Source organism: Lissotriton helveticus, chromosome 10, assembly GCF_964261635.1.
Source record: "Lissotriton helveticus chromosome 10, aLisHel1.1, whole genome shotgun sequence".
Taxonomy (NCBI): domain Eukaryota; kingdom Metazoa; phylum Chordata; class Amphibia; order Caudata; family Salamandridae; genus Lissotriton; species Lissotriton helveticus.
This window is the reverse complement of record NC_136071.1, coordinates 1,204,575,751-1,204,589,883: the sequence shown is the minus strand read 5'-3', so window position 1 is coordinate 1,204,589,883 and position 14,133 is coordinate 1,204,575,751.

Sequence of the window (14,133 nt, the reverse complement as noted above, 5' to 3'; positions counted from 1 at the left end):
CCTAGTCTTCACTGATCGGTCTGCTCCTGCTTTCCTGCCTACGCAGGAACAGGAAGCAGGCAGCTTCCCTCCCCTAAGCCAATCACAGCGCTGCAATGGCAGTGTTGTGATTGGTCGAAACGCCGACCAGCCAGGCACCTATGGGGAGGCTATTTTCTCCATGTAGGCTGCATGCAGCCTACATGGAGAAAAAACTGAGTGCGCATGACTGGTTTAGTCGGCCACAGAGGGCGGAACAAACAGTCAGCACTCTCAGCTGACTGTTTGCCCTAGACCAGCTGACTGTCTGCCCTAGACCAACTGACGGTCTGCCCTAGACCAGACCCACCCACCCCCAACCAAACCCTTCTGCTTTCTCGCAGTGCTAGAAACAGAAACATAAAATGGTATTTATAAAGCCATTTTAGGTTTCTGCTTCTCACACTGCGAGAAAGTAGTGGGGCGACGTCCCTTCGCCCACGTGGAGGAGCTGCCTCTGTACACACATTAGATTAGCGTGATGGCAGGACCAAAAAAAAACAGAATACCAATTCCACACGCATCTGAGCACTCGGAGTCGTTTACCATGTGGGAGACATTCTCATCTCAATCCCACAGTGCCATGAAGCCCCCATCGTCCCACCCCTCAGCAGGGCAACTTTTAGGGTTGCCCACCCGAAAAAAGGCATGGGAATGTGGAGAGTTAATGCCACAGCCCTCTTATCGTAAGCTGTATGGTACATTGGTCTACACATAGGGGTAGTAAATATTGCATTTATGTTGCAATACATTAGAATACAAAGATTCCTGGCGCTTTGGAAGAGAAGCACAGGAGAGACAGGACATGGTGAAAGTGTTTTGGGTGCAGCCACAGGAAGTCAAAGTATTATTGAAAGGGAGACTCTCCTAACTCTCTCTCCCTCCCACCCACCTCTACACCCCCCACTTCCATGCCCTGGGTGGCAGCAAGGTGGCAGATGGGAGAAAGGAGTGGCGCCCTAGGGAATTGGGTTCCTGGGAGAGTAGCGTGCCGACTCCCTTGGAGAGTGGAGATACAGAAACCCGAGGGGAGTGACCTGGAACCCGGCCCAAGTGTCTGTGTCCATCCATGGAACCGAGACCGACAAGCTCCATAATTACTTCTAACAGAAAGCCTAATGTATATAGGCTTCATGCGCTGGTGTTCCCTCAGACAGAGACATTGTCCTAGCAGCACTTTGTGATTCAGACCTCTGGAGCCAATCCTAAGGGCAGCAACCTCATTGAGGGACTCCCTACAATGAGATGACAGAAGAATACTTCTCTTCCCAGATTTTAGAAAGATACCAACATGAGAAAAGTAGGTTGTGGACTTGGGTGGAAGCGCGTCCACGAGAAGAGAGGCTGAAGCTCTACCAGAAAGCATGATCTCTTTCCGACACAGATGCCGTGAATCCCTCCAATGATGGCCTTAGGCCTAATGTTTGATCTGGACTTCATAATATCTGTGGATTGGTCATGAAGGAAATAGAATTTGACTTTCTCATTGTGAGAAGGGTGATGGGGCTTCAGAGAGATATATTCCTGTCGTTTTGCTCTTTTAGAGTCTGATGTTGCTGTGTCCTCCATTCTCTTCTTCCTTTCTTGTATCCCACCCTAACCTGTCACCATTCCTGCTCCATCCTCTCCTTCCTAATTCTCTCCCATTCTGACTGGTTAAGGAGTTGCCCAAGGAGCCTCGGGTAGACTGTATGGAAAGGTTTGTGGCCCGAGTTTGAAAATTCTTTCTGTGTGGAGTATTTTTGCCCCTTGTAGTACGTTTACACAACTGTATGGGTTGTTGTTCCCTTTCAACGAAAACGAGGAAAAATCCAAGTAGTCCAAAAGCCAACAAATAACTTATTTTATATTTGCTACCATAATAATATCTACAGGCTCTCTTTACATCTAGTGTACGAAGCGAGCTCTGCGCTAGCCAAGATACACTCAGGAGAGAAGACAGTACAAAAGAGCCTAATGTATATGAAAATCTGAAACGAGGTAATCTAGGAAGACATTCGAGAAATGCAGCCATGGAAGACCCGAAAGGCTGACAGTGCACTTCAGACATTGTCGCCGAGAACCCACTGCAGCTGTTTCATGTAAAACTAACTTTGTTTGTGGTCTTTTGTGTTTTTCAGTCTTTCAAAAGCAATGCTATTCTATGCAGGTCTGGATTTCAAGACAGGTCTGGTGCCAGAAGCCTCTGAAAAACTTGATGACAAATGAATTCTGGATTTCGTGTCCCTACTTGTTCAAGAAAGTTCATCAACGTTGCGCTGTCTGCTTGGATCTGGATGAACAGCAAAATGAACGATGGATGAAGTGACCGGAGATCCATCCACCTTTCCATTTAAATGAAGGTTGTTCTACATCAAAACTATAGAACAAGAAAATGTTCTGTTCATCCAGAAGTAATACTACTGCCACTCTTAGTTATTTAGGCATCAAAAGTATAACAAAAATGCAATAGAACCAGTTGTACGGACCTCACCTTTAAAGCAAGTTAATTTGACAGGGCGGATTCTGAAAGTTGAAATCCTGAGACTAAAGAAGAAAAGGCATGACTCAATCTCCTGAGAAAGCAAAAAATAAACAAGTGAAAAAATGTAATTGTTCCCTTCCTATTAAGTTGGGTTGCAAGTGCTGACAATAAGAACGACAAAAAAAGAACCTACAAGGCCTACGGAAAAACACTAAAAAATGCCATAGACCTTACCCATAACTTTGCATCTCCTATGGGAGTATTGATCCAGCGGCCTATAGAAAATATGCCATAAACAACGTTACCCAACTCTATAACCTATAAAATGATTTTCTACACTAACTCATGGACCCATTTACTAACATGACATATTTGGGCCTACTGAATCAGGTGGTCAGATTAAACCTGAATATATTTAATTTACAAATTATATATATCTATATACATTCTGCAGTAACGATAACATTTGAATAAATCATAACTATTTAATTGACCACCATTGGCGATGGCATCTAGCTAATAGCAACCTGCACTTCTGAATAACCAAGACCAGCTTGTTTGTCAAAAGTAAGATTTTATTAACTAATTTATGATATTTCAAATTATAGTTTTATAAATGCAATTTTATTAGCATTAAAGTAAGCATGATTGAAAAGATTCATGAGAAAAATACAGTTTTAAACAAGAGAATCATAATTTGAGTAAGAATTAAAAGTTTAGCATTTCTAAAACTTAAGTCCCTAACTAAGCTAAATAAATGAAAATTATAGTAAAGTTCTTTGAGGATTCTTACGTGCTCCACGCAAAGTCCAGCAGCACTTCACCCTCATCGGAAAGTCAGAAAGCAGCAGCCAGCCCATCCCTAAGGGCATGACTTTTTATACCTTTCTATGCTAGCTAATCTAAGTAAAGGAAAGTTTTCTGAAAACCACGACGTCCCATTGGCTAAGAGTGACAAGTGACATGTCACCCACATTTCAAAACTTCCATTAGGTCACATTTCTTTAGGACCATTGTCTTTTCCAAACGTGATCTAGAGCTTCCTTGATTTGCAACAATTGTAAATAAATGTTCTCGCTGCGTCCATTACACTTCCGCGGGTGCCAAGTTAGAGCTGACAAATTGTTCCTTTCTACTGGTTTATGACCTTGGCCACGTCCGACAAAATGATGACAGCACGTCAGATTTGCTCAGTGAATGCAGCTTTAGTGAACACTTTTTCAAAATGGGCATCTCGTGGTTCTTGTAGAAGTAAAATTCAGCTTTTAGCAAACTCGAGCAAACTAGGCCCAAAAGCAGGCAACTTAATTTTCTAGTATAAAACAAACACAAGAAAAGTATTAATGAAAGAAATAATGTTGATTCTGTAACCACCCTTCGTTTTCTAAATGATTAACCCTCCCAATTAGTCTAATGTTACCTAGCAATTGCAAACAATTAAAGCAGCATTTTATATCTACCAGTCTTCATGAAATCCATGAAACCTTATGTGCACCTAGAATAGTAGAAATGACACTACATAAACAAGGAAAGCAAAAATAAGCACATGCCTCTTTTAGGTTTGCTGCAGTTAGTAATGACAAAAACGAAAACAACAAATTATTTTATTATTTTGCACGAACAAAAGATGCAACACTTATGCACGTTTATGAGCACACATATTAGTCCCCCCATATGTAAAGTTTAATCTAGATTGAATTAGCACAACACATCACAAATCATTAATTTTATTATTCATGTTATGGAAATGTGACTTTGCGAGTTTAAACAAAATTTTGTTTTCTATCTCGCTCCATCAACTCCCTCATCTGGTGATTAACAAATCACCACACCACCACCCAAAATTTTGGTAATTTAAACTTCCGAGAAAATGATTCAAATTCATTTGAGTCAGTAATCCTAAAAACCTGTGTCTGCAAAATCTTTGGAATTGGCATATCGTTCTCTGTGTAACTCCTGTAACTCAATCTCCCTTTCTTCTTCCTTTTTGAGCTTATAAATCCTTCTCTTTTCCTTCATTTGCTTCTTTCTTTTATGCAGCAAACAACCAATTTTTGTCAAAATAAAAATGAATATTATTATAATCAAAGGTGCCAAAATCTTGCCAAGAATTGAACTTCCAATATCATGGAACCAACTTTTAATTGCTTGTAATCTTTTTGAAAGTTTATCTGTAAAATCATCTTCTTCTAAAGGAATTATCTCTGAATGCATTTGTGTAATGTTCTTAATGTACATCTCAATATTCTTACTTTCATCAGGTATATATGTGCAACAATGTTGCACATGTAAAATGCCACAGACTCCTCCCTCTTTTGCTAGGAGTATGTCTAAAGCAAGGCGATCTTGAATCACCATGGATCTGATTGCAATTACCTCAACATTCACTAATTGGAATCCATCAGCTGTGTCTGTTGATAATCTGTCAACAATTGTGGACAATTTTCTGATTCTCCCTGCATTTAGGGTTATACCAACAAAAGGTATCACTGCTTGAAAAATGTCTCCCAGAACTTCTGTGAAAGTTTCTCTTTTGACTCTATTTACATAATTATGAATTTTGAACAATCCTTCTGAATCTCTGTCAACATGAAACACTTTAGGAAAAACAATTCCCACATAACAAGTTCCATACCAATGGTCTGGAAGGTTGTAGTAGGCCTTGTCACCACAAACAAAATAAATCCCAGGAAAGATTGGATCTTTCCACCTTTGAATCCCCAACCTCCCAAAATCTGGTAAGTATCTTCACAGTTACTTGCACCTACAAAGTAATTATCAAAAAGTGTATTATCTCTTCTAATGCAAAGCTTTCCACTAACTGGTTTGTCTATGTGAATTGCAAAATTTTCAAGCATTTTGCCATTTAACTTCTCATCTTCTTTCTGCCAGAACCTGGACTTAGTCTGCTTGACTAATTCATTTCTTTTATAAATTGCTCTCCTTTCCTCAACCAGGTTCAAAAATTTCTTTCCCTCAGCACTTAATTTGCAGGTTAGATTATTCTTGTAAGCATACTCATAAGTGAGTTCATTAGTAACAAGGAAAAATTCCCTCATTTGTTTAGCTTTCTTATGCTTATTTAAAGCACCCTCAATTTTTATATTCGCAAAAATCTCGTCAAAATCTGAATAATAATATTCTAAGCATCCAGTTTGATAAAATAAGCTAGTTAACACACTACATGTTACACCATATGTAAGAGGAAGCATATTGTATGTCACTCCCTCGGAGACAGAAGCAGGTAACTTTACGCACACATAACAATCCTTTGCCTCCATTACCTTGACATATTCACTCAAAAGCTTTGTGAATGTATTACTGGAAAAATCACTAATAGTTTTATCTTGATGAATGTTAGGTTGATGATCAATAACTTTTGCAGATGTACTATGTTTAATTTGACTAACTGAAGCTTTACTTGTCATGTTAACTTTGTGTAATTCTCTGTTCATCTCTAAGGGGATAATCACAGCTAAAACTAACCAGAGCAGAATTAAAATGAGCAGACACACCAGAGTCATCTTACAGCATCTTTTGAAAACAGAACACCTTGAAGTGCTCTCCTTAACATAAGGCATTCTTGGTTAGTTTTGCCTCACAAGAAAAACAAAAATTTATTTTAAATTTCTAAAAAAAAAACTAATTATTTATACCCCCCTTTTAAAATGATTTTTTTTTTTTTTTTTTTTTTTAAACCCTAAACAAGATTTCTTCGACCTTATGTCATACATAAGTTTTCTTCAACTAAACAGTTTTTCTTCAACCTTGTGTCGGCTAACAAGATTTCTTCAGCCTTTTGCCAAATTAACAATTATGTACTTCAATCATTGTCACTAATTTCTTCTATTTCGTCTTCTTCTTGACTACTATCATAAATGTCAATGACAGGTGGAATTACTAAATAAGTCCACTCAGGAGACTTGTATTTCTGGTTTGGTCTTATTATTCTTTTTCCTTTTCTCGACACCACTTCAATTTTCCTTCCAACTCCAACTTCTTTTCCAGGACTCTTTTGACTACTGATTTCTTCAACTTGTTCTTTTGGTTTCTTGATCAACCTGACTCTCAATCTTCCACCAGGCCAGTAGTCTGCTTTTCTCACAAATTTCTTTCTTGGTTCAGAAGCATTTGATTCTGACTTCCAAGCCCTTTTCCTTTTGCTTTCACTTTCACCATCCACGTCACTTTCTTCAGTTTCGTAGTCTGAAATTTCAATCGACTCAGGAACTTCTCTATTCGGCAGTTTTACTCCTTCAGGAACACCTCTTTGTTTTCCAATACTGGTACTCGGTAATTCGTCTTCGTCTTCTTCTTCAATTACCTCCAACTTCCCAGATTTTGGATTTCCGTTCCTTACTTCAGAGCTTGACTTCTGCTTTTCGATACTCTCCTGGTCTGAAACTTCTTTTTGTTCCGCTTCTCTGTTTCCAACAGAACTAACTGAATCTTCAGTTATCTTCCCTTTTAATAGATTCTCTTCACCTTCAGAATCTATTTCAATAATTTCCAAGTCTTTTCTTGTCAAATTTCCATTCACAGGTACAGGTTCCAGATGTCGACCTTCCTGTCGATCTTCAGAATCTGGATTTGTTTCACCTTCTACTTCAGAATCAGAATCATCTGTAGTATCACTCTCAACATCAGAACTTTCAGGAGTTGGTACTGGAATAGTATGACTAGGATGAATCCAACGCTTCAATCCCTTGCATTTCACTGCATTAGTAGTGATCAGAATTATTTGTCTAGGCTTCTGCCATCTAGGAGCCAGACAATTTCTTCTCCGATGTACTTTTGTTCTGACCCAATCACCAGGCCTCAGATCATGTGTCAAAACTTTTTCATTTGATTGTGCTTCAGTTCCCACCTGATTAGACACAGAAGTCACTATATCAGATAACCTTTTACAGTAATCCAAAATAGCACTGTCATTTATGCTCAACAGTTTGCCTACAGGTACAAAAGCTTGCCTCATAACTCTTCCCATCAAAATTTCATGAGGACTCAAACCTGTCTTTTTATCTGGTGTACTCCTTAATGACATTAGAACAAGTGGAAGAGCATCTGTCCACTTTACACCTGTTTCAAGACACATTTTTCCAATTCTGTTTTTAATTGTACCATTAATCTGTTCCACTACCCCAGATGCCTCTGGTCTGTATGCACAGTGTATCTTCTGCTCAATGCTCAAAGCTTCACATATTAATTTCATCAATTTGTTATCAAAATGGCTTCCTCCATCACTCTCAATAGTGACTGGAAAACCGTACCTTGGGATAATTTCTCTGAGCAGCAGTTTTGCTACTGTAATTGAATCACAATGTCGTGTAGGAAATGCTTCTACCCATCTTGAAAATAAACAAACAATCACAAGAACATATTTTAAGCAATTGTGTAAGGGCATTTCAATGAAATCCATTTGTAACCTGGTAAAAGGACCACCTTCTCGACCAATTATTCCTGTCCCCACCACTGATTTTCTGTTTGGATTCATTTGTTGGCATGATAAACACCTTTGACAAAAAGATTCTGCAATCGTTCTAAATTTAGTATTGAACCAAGTTTCTCGAAAAAGTCTGATCATAGAATCTCTTCCAAGATGAGCCGGTCCATGATATAATCTGGCCATGTCAGCAATCAAGCAATTTGGTAAGACTACTCTGCCATCTTTGTAAACCCACACTCCATCTTCATCTCGTGGTCTACAATCTGATCTTAACCACAGATCTTTTTCCTCATCATCTGCTTCATTTTGTAAATCTCTAATTTCATGCCATGTTTCTACAACTGTTGTTAGCATTAATGAATTTGAATCAGATTCTTTACTCTTTTCCCGATTGTATGCACAACCTTTTCTTGCGCAGTATTTTGCTGTTTCATCCGCATAGGCATTGCCTTTTGAGATATAATCCACTCCTTTAGTGTGCGCAGCACACTTTACAATTGCGATTTCTTTCGGCAACTGTATTGCTTCAATTAATCTTTTAATGAAAACTGCATTTTTAATTGGTGACCCTGCTGATGTCATATAGCCTCTCTGAGACCAGAGTTGTCCATAATCATGCACAACTCCATAGCCATACTGACTATCAGTAATGACAGTAACTCTTATATCTTTTGATATTTCACATGCACGAATCAAAGCAATCAATTCAGCCACTTGTGCTGAACGAATACCTTCAAGACATGATGCTTCTTCAACATCTGCAACTGTACAGACAGAATATGATGCTTTTAAAACACCTCCTTCCGTCCTCAGACAGGAGCCATCCACAAAGTAGACAACATCTGATTCAGGTAAAGGTACATCTTTGATGTCCTGCCTTGGTTTGGTGCAAAATTCCATGACATCCAAACACTCATGTTCAATTTCAATATCATCGATAATTTCAGAATCAGGCAGTAATGTAGAAGGATTCAGATTTAAACATCTTGAAATCGAAACATTATCTGCTCCCAATATGATTTTCTCATATTTTGTCAATCTGCTGCTTGTTAAATGCTGAGTTTTACCTCTTGTCAGTAATATTTCAACTGAATGAGGCACAAAAACTTTCACAGGAAATCCCATAATGATTCCCTCACTTTGTTCAAGACTGACACTTGTAGCTGCAACTGCTTTCAAACAACCGGGTAATGCTTTTGCAATAGGATCAAGAACTGCAGAAAAGTATGCAATAGGTTTCTTTAGATTTCCATGTCTTTGAATCAACACAGACAATGCACATCCTTCTCTTTCACTGCAATACAGTTCAAAACCTTTCTCATAATTCTGCATACCCAAAGCAGGAGCTTGACATAAACTCTTTTTCAAGTTCTCAAAGGATTCCATCTCAGCTTCATTGAGAATAATTGGATCCTTTACATCAGTTTTTGTCAATCTCTGTAATGGTTTCGCAATTACTGAAAATCCACTTATCCATTGTCGACAGTAACCAACCATTCCCAAGAACATTCTAACCTGTCTCTGTGTCCTTGGAGGTTGCATTGCCTGAATCATTTTTATTCTCTCAACTGTCACTTGCCTTTTTCCCATTGCAATTCTGTGACCAAGATATTTCACTTCTTGTTTGCAAAACTGTAATTTTGCTGGGGACACTTTGTGTCCCTCATCAGCAAGACGATTTAACAGTATAATTGTGTCTGTCACACAATTTTCTCTTGTCTTAGCAGCTATTAACAAATCGTCGATATACTGCACCAACGTAGACCTACCAGGTAAGTCTAGATTTTCCAAAGATCTTTTTAACAACTCATTAAATATTGAAGGACTTTCTGTATAGCCCTGAGGGATTCTACACCATCCGAGGGTCTTACCTTGGAATCTGAAAGCAAAGATTTCATAACTGTCTGGATGTAAAGGAACAGTAAAAAATGCATTGCAAAGATCAATGACAGTGTACCATTCCGCATCATGTGGAATCTGATACAATATGACTGCTGGATTTGGAACCACAGGGCAACATGGAACAACAATCTGATTAACTTTTCTCAAATCTTGTACAATCCTATACGTTCCATTTGACTTTTTAATTCCCATAATCGGTGAATTACAAGGACTACTCTCCATTTCTTTTAAAACACCTTGTTTGATGAATATTTCAATCACAGGTATAACACCTTCAATTGTTTCTGCTTTCATTTTATACTGTGGAATGTTAGGAAATTCTATTCCCTGCTTCAATGCAATTTTGACTGGATCTACGTTTTTCATCAGACCCATCTCATTTCCAGTGAAATCCCATATTTCAGAATTCACTGTTTCCTTAAGCTCTTCAGGCAAATCTTTCTTTTCAAATGCAGGAAATAATTTAGTTTCATCTGTTTCCATCAGCATCATTGTCATCCTGTACAAACCATCTTCCTCCATTGTTTGTAATTCAACCCCATCAGGAGAACAATATATTCTACAATTCATTTTGCACAGTATGTCTCTGCCCAATAAATTCACTGGACTACTGTTACAAACCACAAACCTGTGTTTGTCTTTGAAATTTCCAATTTCAACTGGAACTGGATCAGTTAAGTCAGTTTTAATTTGTTGATTGCTTACTCCAACAACTTGGATTGTATCCCCAGAGAGAGGTAGGTTTTCAATTTCCACTGATCTAACAGTAGAACGGGTAGCACCAGTGTCCACTAGAAAAGTGATGTCTACATCATTAACTTTCCCATTTACAAATGGACCAGACTGGTCAACCTCAAGAGTGGCTCCAACAACACACTCTTCCTCCTCTCTCGGGCACCGTCAGCAATAATCATCAGAATCACTATCTTGGCTTTCTGTTAACAAAAATTGTTGTGAAGCATTTTGCATTTGCACCCTTTGTTGCTTTTGTGGTTTTATTACCTGTTCATTTCCTTGAAATCCCACACCAGAATTATATTTTTGAACTCCCCCACAATTCGGAAATGGTGGTTGTGGTAATTGATTCTGACGATTATTCACCTGTTGCTGCAACTGTCGCTGAATGTTTAACTCGTTTAACCCCTGTTGCATCTGTAGCTGTTGCTGCAGGTTAACATCATTCTGCATCTGTGGATTTAATAATGGATTCTTTAAATTTTTAGGAGGTTTAGGACACTCGTCTCTCCAATGTCCAATTTCGCCACAATTAAAACAAGGTAGTCTTTGCTTCAACTCTTCTATTTTTGAGCTAAATTTCTTTGGGAAATTATTACCTTTAAACTTTCCTTGCATCTGGTTCGAATTTCCAGTTTGAACAAAATTTGTATTCTTATTTCCCATGCTGGCAATCTGTTGCTCAGCCACTTTTACCTGAGCCCACATGGCTTTTTCTTTGAGCTTCTTTTGTCTTACTTCTAACTCATCGCTGCAATACTTAGCCTTTCTCAATATATCATCAACAGAAAGTGCTTGCCATCCAACAATGCTATTCCTGATCATGTCTGCAATTTCAGGTTTCAGCCCATAAACAAATCTATAGACAAAATGACTCATGTCTTTTTCATCCAATTTTTCATAGCCACTGTATTGTTTAAAAATTAATAGTAACCTCTCATAAAAAGAATGAACTGATTCTTTTGTTTCCTGATTTGTCCTTTCTATTTTAACCCAATCCACTTCTTTGGGTGGAATTTTATTTTTCAACCAGTAAATTACTTTTTCGTAAAAATCCATTACAAGGGGATTTGGAGCACCTGTTTCTTTGTTTCGTTCAGGTTCTGTTTTTGGCCAACTTATTGATATTTTGCATTCTGTCCAAAGATCTGATGGGACGACAATGTCGAAAAATCCATCCAGATCAATCCATAAAACTTTTGAGACTTTGATAAACCTGTCTACTTGCCTATACCATTCTACTGGCTTCTCCCTTAATTTTGGAAAATCATTTGTGAATAGTAGTATATCCTGTCTTGACCATGGGACATGAACATATCCTCCCCCTGCAATCTCTCTCATTGGAAATTGTTTTGACAGTTTTTCCAATTTCTCGTCTTCCTTCTTTTTCGTCCATTTCACTCTCCACTTATTCAGTTCTCCCAGCTTTTTAATGTAAACAATCAAATCTTTTATGTGCAGTATTCTTCCCATTGAGTTCAAACTCTCAATGTCATTTTCTGAAAAGTCTAATCTGTAATGTTTTGCAAAATTCTTTTGTTTACTTACATCAATTTCAAGTTCAGCTGCTAGTTCTTCTAACTGATCATATTTATTCTTCGTTTTCCATTGAATACTTTTACAAATGAACAGTAGTTCATCATCTCGATAGTAATTTAAACTATCAGGACCAATGGTTCCAATTATTAATTCCTCAATATTAGCTTTTAATTTAGCCACATCAAGTTTCGGTGTGGTCACCCTGACTTTAGAACTCCCTACATCAGATTCTGCACCCATCGGTGTTTTAGGAGATAAATCCTCATTAAAAGTTAAATCTGGCATTCTCGATCTTGAAGAGTTTATTTCAGATATATCTGAATAAAATTTTTCAGCAACTTTTTGAATTTCTGCATTTAAAGGAATAGTCAGCCCTGTCTTGTTTGATTCTCTTTGCTCAAAAACAGGCTGAACAGGACCAATTGTTACTGGAACTGTCACAGCTTCCATGCCTTTTGTTATTTGTCGAATTAATTCTTCCTTAGATCTTAAATATTCAGAAGAATCAACAGCCTCAACATTTCTGGTTTCTCTTGTATATTCTTTTGGAGCTTCCCTTGCTCTAGGAGTCATTGAAAAATATCTACCTTCATTCCGAACATTATCAAATTCTGGTCTTCTTGGAGTTTCAATAATTTCACAATTATTTGGATAAAGTTTTGGAGCTTCATTAATTGGAGGTGCACTCGGTGAAGTTTCTGTAGAAACTACCGGAGTCGACCATGATCTAGGAGGTCTCAAAGGCTGATTCTTTCTAGCTGTAGTATATATTTCTTCCATAACTGCATCTTCAGATTCGCTTTCTAAAGGAGCACTATTTCTTTTTTCAGTAGCTTTCCCAGCAGGAGTACCTAAAACCATTTCTTGAATTAAATACAATCCTTCACTCATGTTTCCCTGTCTCCACATTCGCAATCTGTCTTCATGAGTTTCCCTTCTCCAAGCTGGAAATTTAGAAGGTCTTTTAATTCCGCTAGCTTCCCTTTGTAACTGATACATCTCATCCTCCCACTCAACTAAAGCTTCAAATTGAGTTGGTCTCGGTTTTGGACTAAGAGCATTCATTTTCTCTCGTAAATTTCTCAAAACCTTTACATTAAATGAACCATCATCGGGCCAAGTTAGAACGCCATCATTCTTTGTATAGCGTTTCCAGCTATCAAACCATAAAACAGTATGATATCCATATTCTCCTTCCATGTACGCCGCAGGTGTTTTGTACTTATGAAGTAATTTACCACCTCGCGTTTCAATTTTCTTGTCAGGCGAAATTAAATTTTTAAGTTTCTGAAAAAATGTTGCCTTTTTCTCAACATGTTTAAAATGATAACTCATTTTTAAGAGTTAAATTTAATTCACAAAATCGTTCGTAAAATATATCCGGGATGTTCCGCAAAAACAACCAATCCGTGCGCGAAACACACTAACTATCCAATGACAGTTGAGCTACGTCACTTTTTGCTCAACTAATAAAATTGAGTTTTTCTGAAGGACCAATCAGCTTACAGGTCGTCAGAGACTCAAGAACCAATCAGAGTACAGTTTGTGACGTAGGTCACCCAATCTCAGCGCGGCTCTGTGACGTACACAGCAGCTGCGGTTTCTCGTTTCTCACTCCTAGCGCTTACCCCTCCTTCACAAAATCTTTTCACAGCGCCATTTTAAGAACACTTTTCAGTGTAAATTAATTCTTTAAACAATGACAATAAGGACTCATCTGTTTGTTTCACTATTTAGGATAGTTTTCATACATACAAGTATCCACACTTCGGAATAGTCGGCGCTATTCTCACTAAGGATAATTTTCAATTGTCAGTAGAGCAACTCTTACCCCACCCTTCTAACACGTAAAATTCTGAACTCGTTTTCCTCTGAACGCACCGCGAAGTGACAGTTCGAAAGTTCCACTTGAACATAAATTACAAATCAAACTCGCACTTTCACACGGAAAATTCCCTATCTACAAGCACACATGAAATCCGTACAGGACTCTCACCTGTTTATAGAAATCATGCACCGTTAGCAAAAT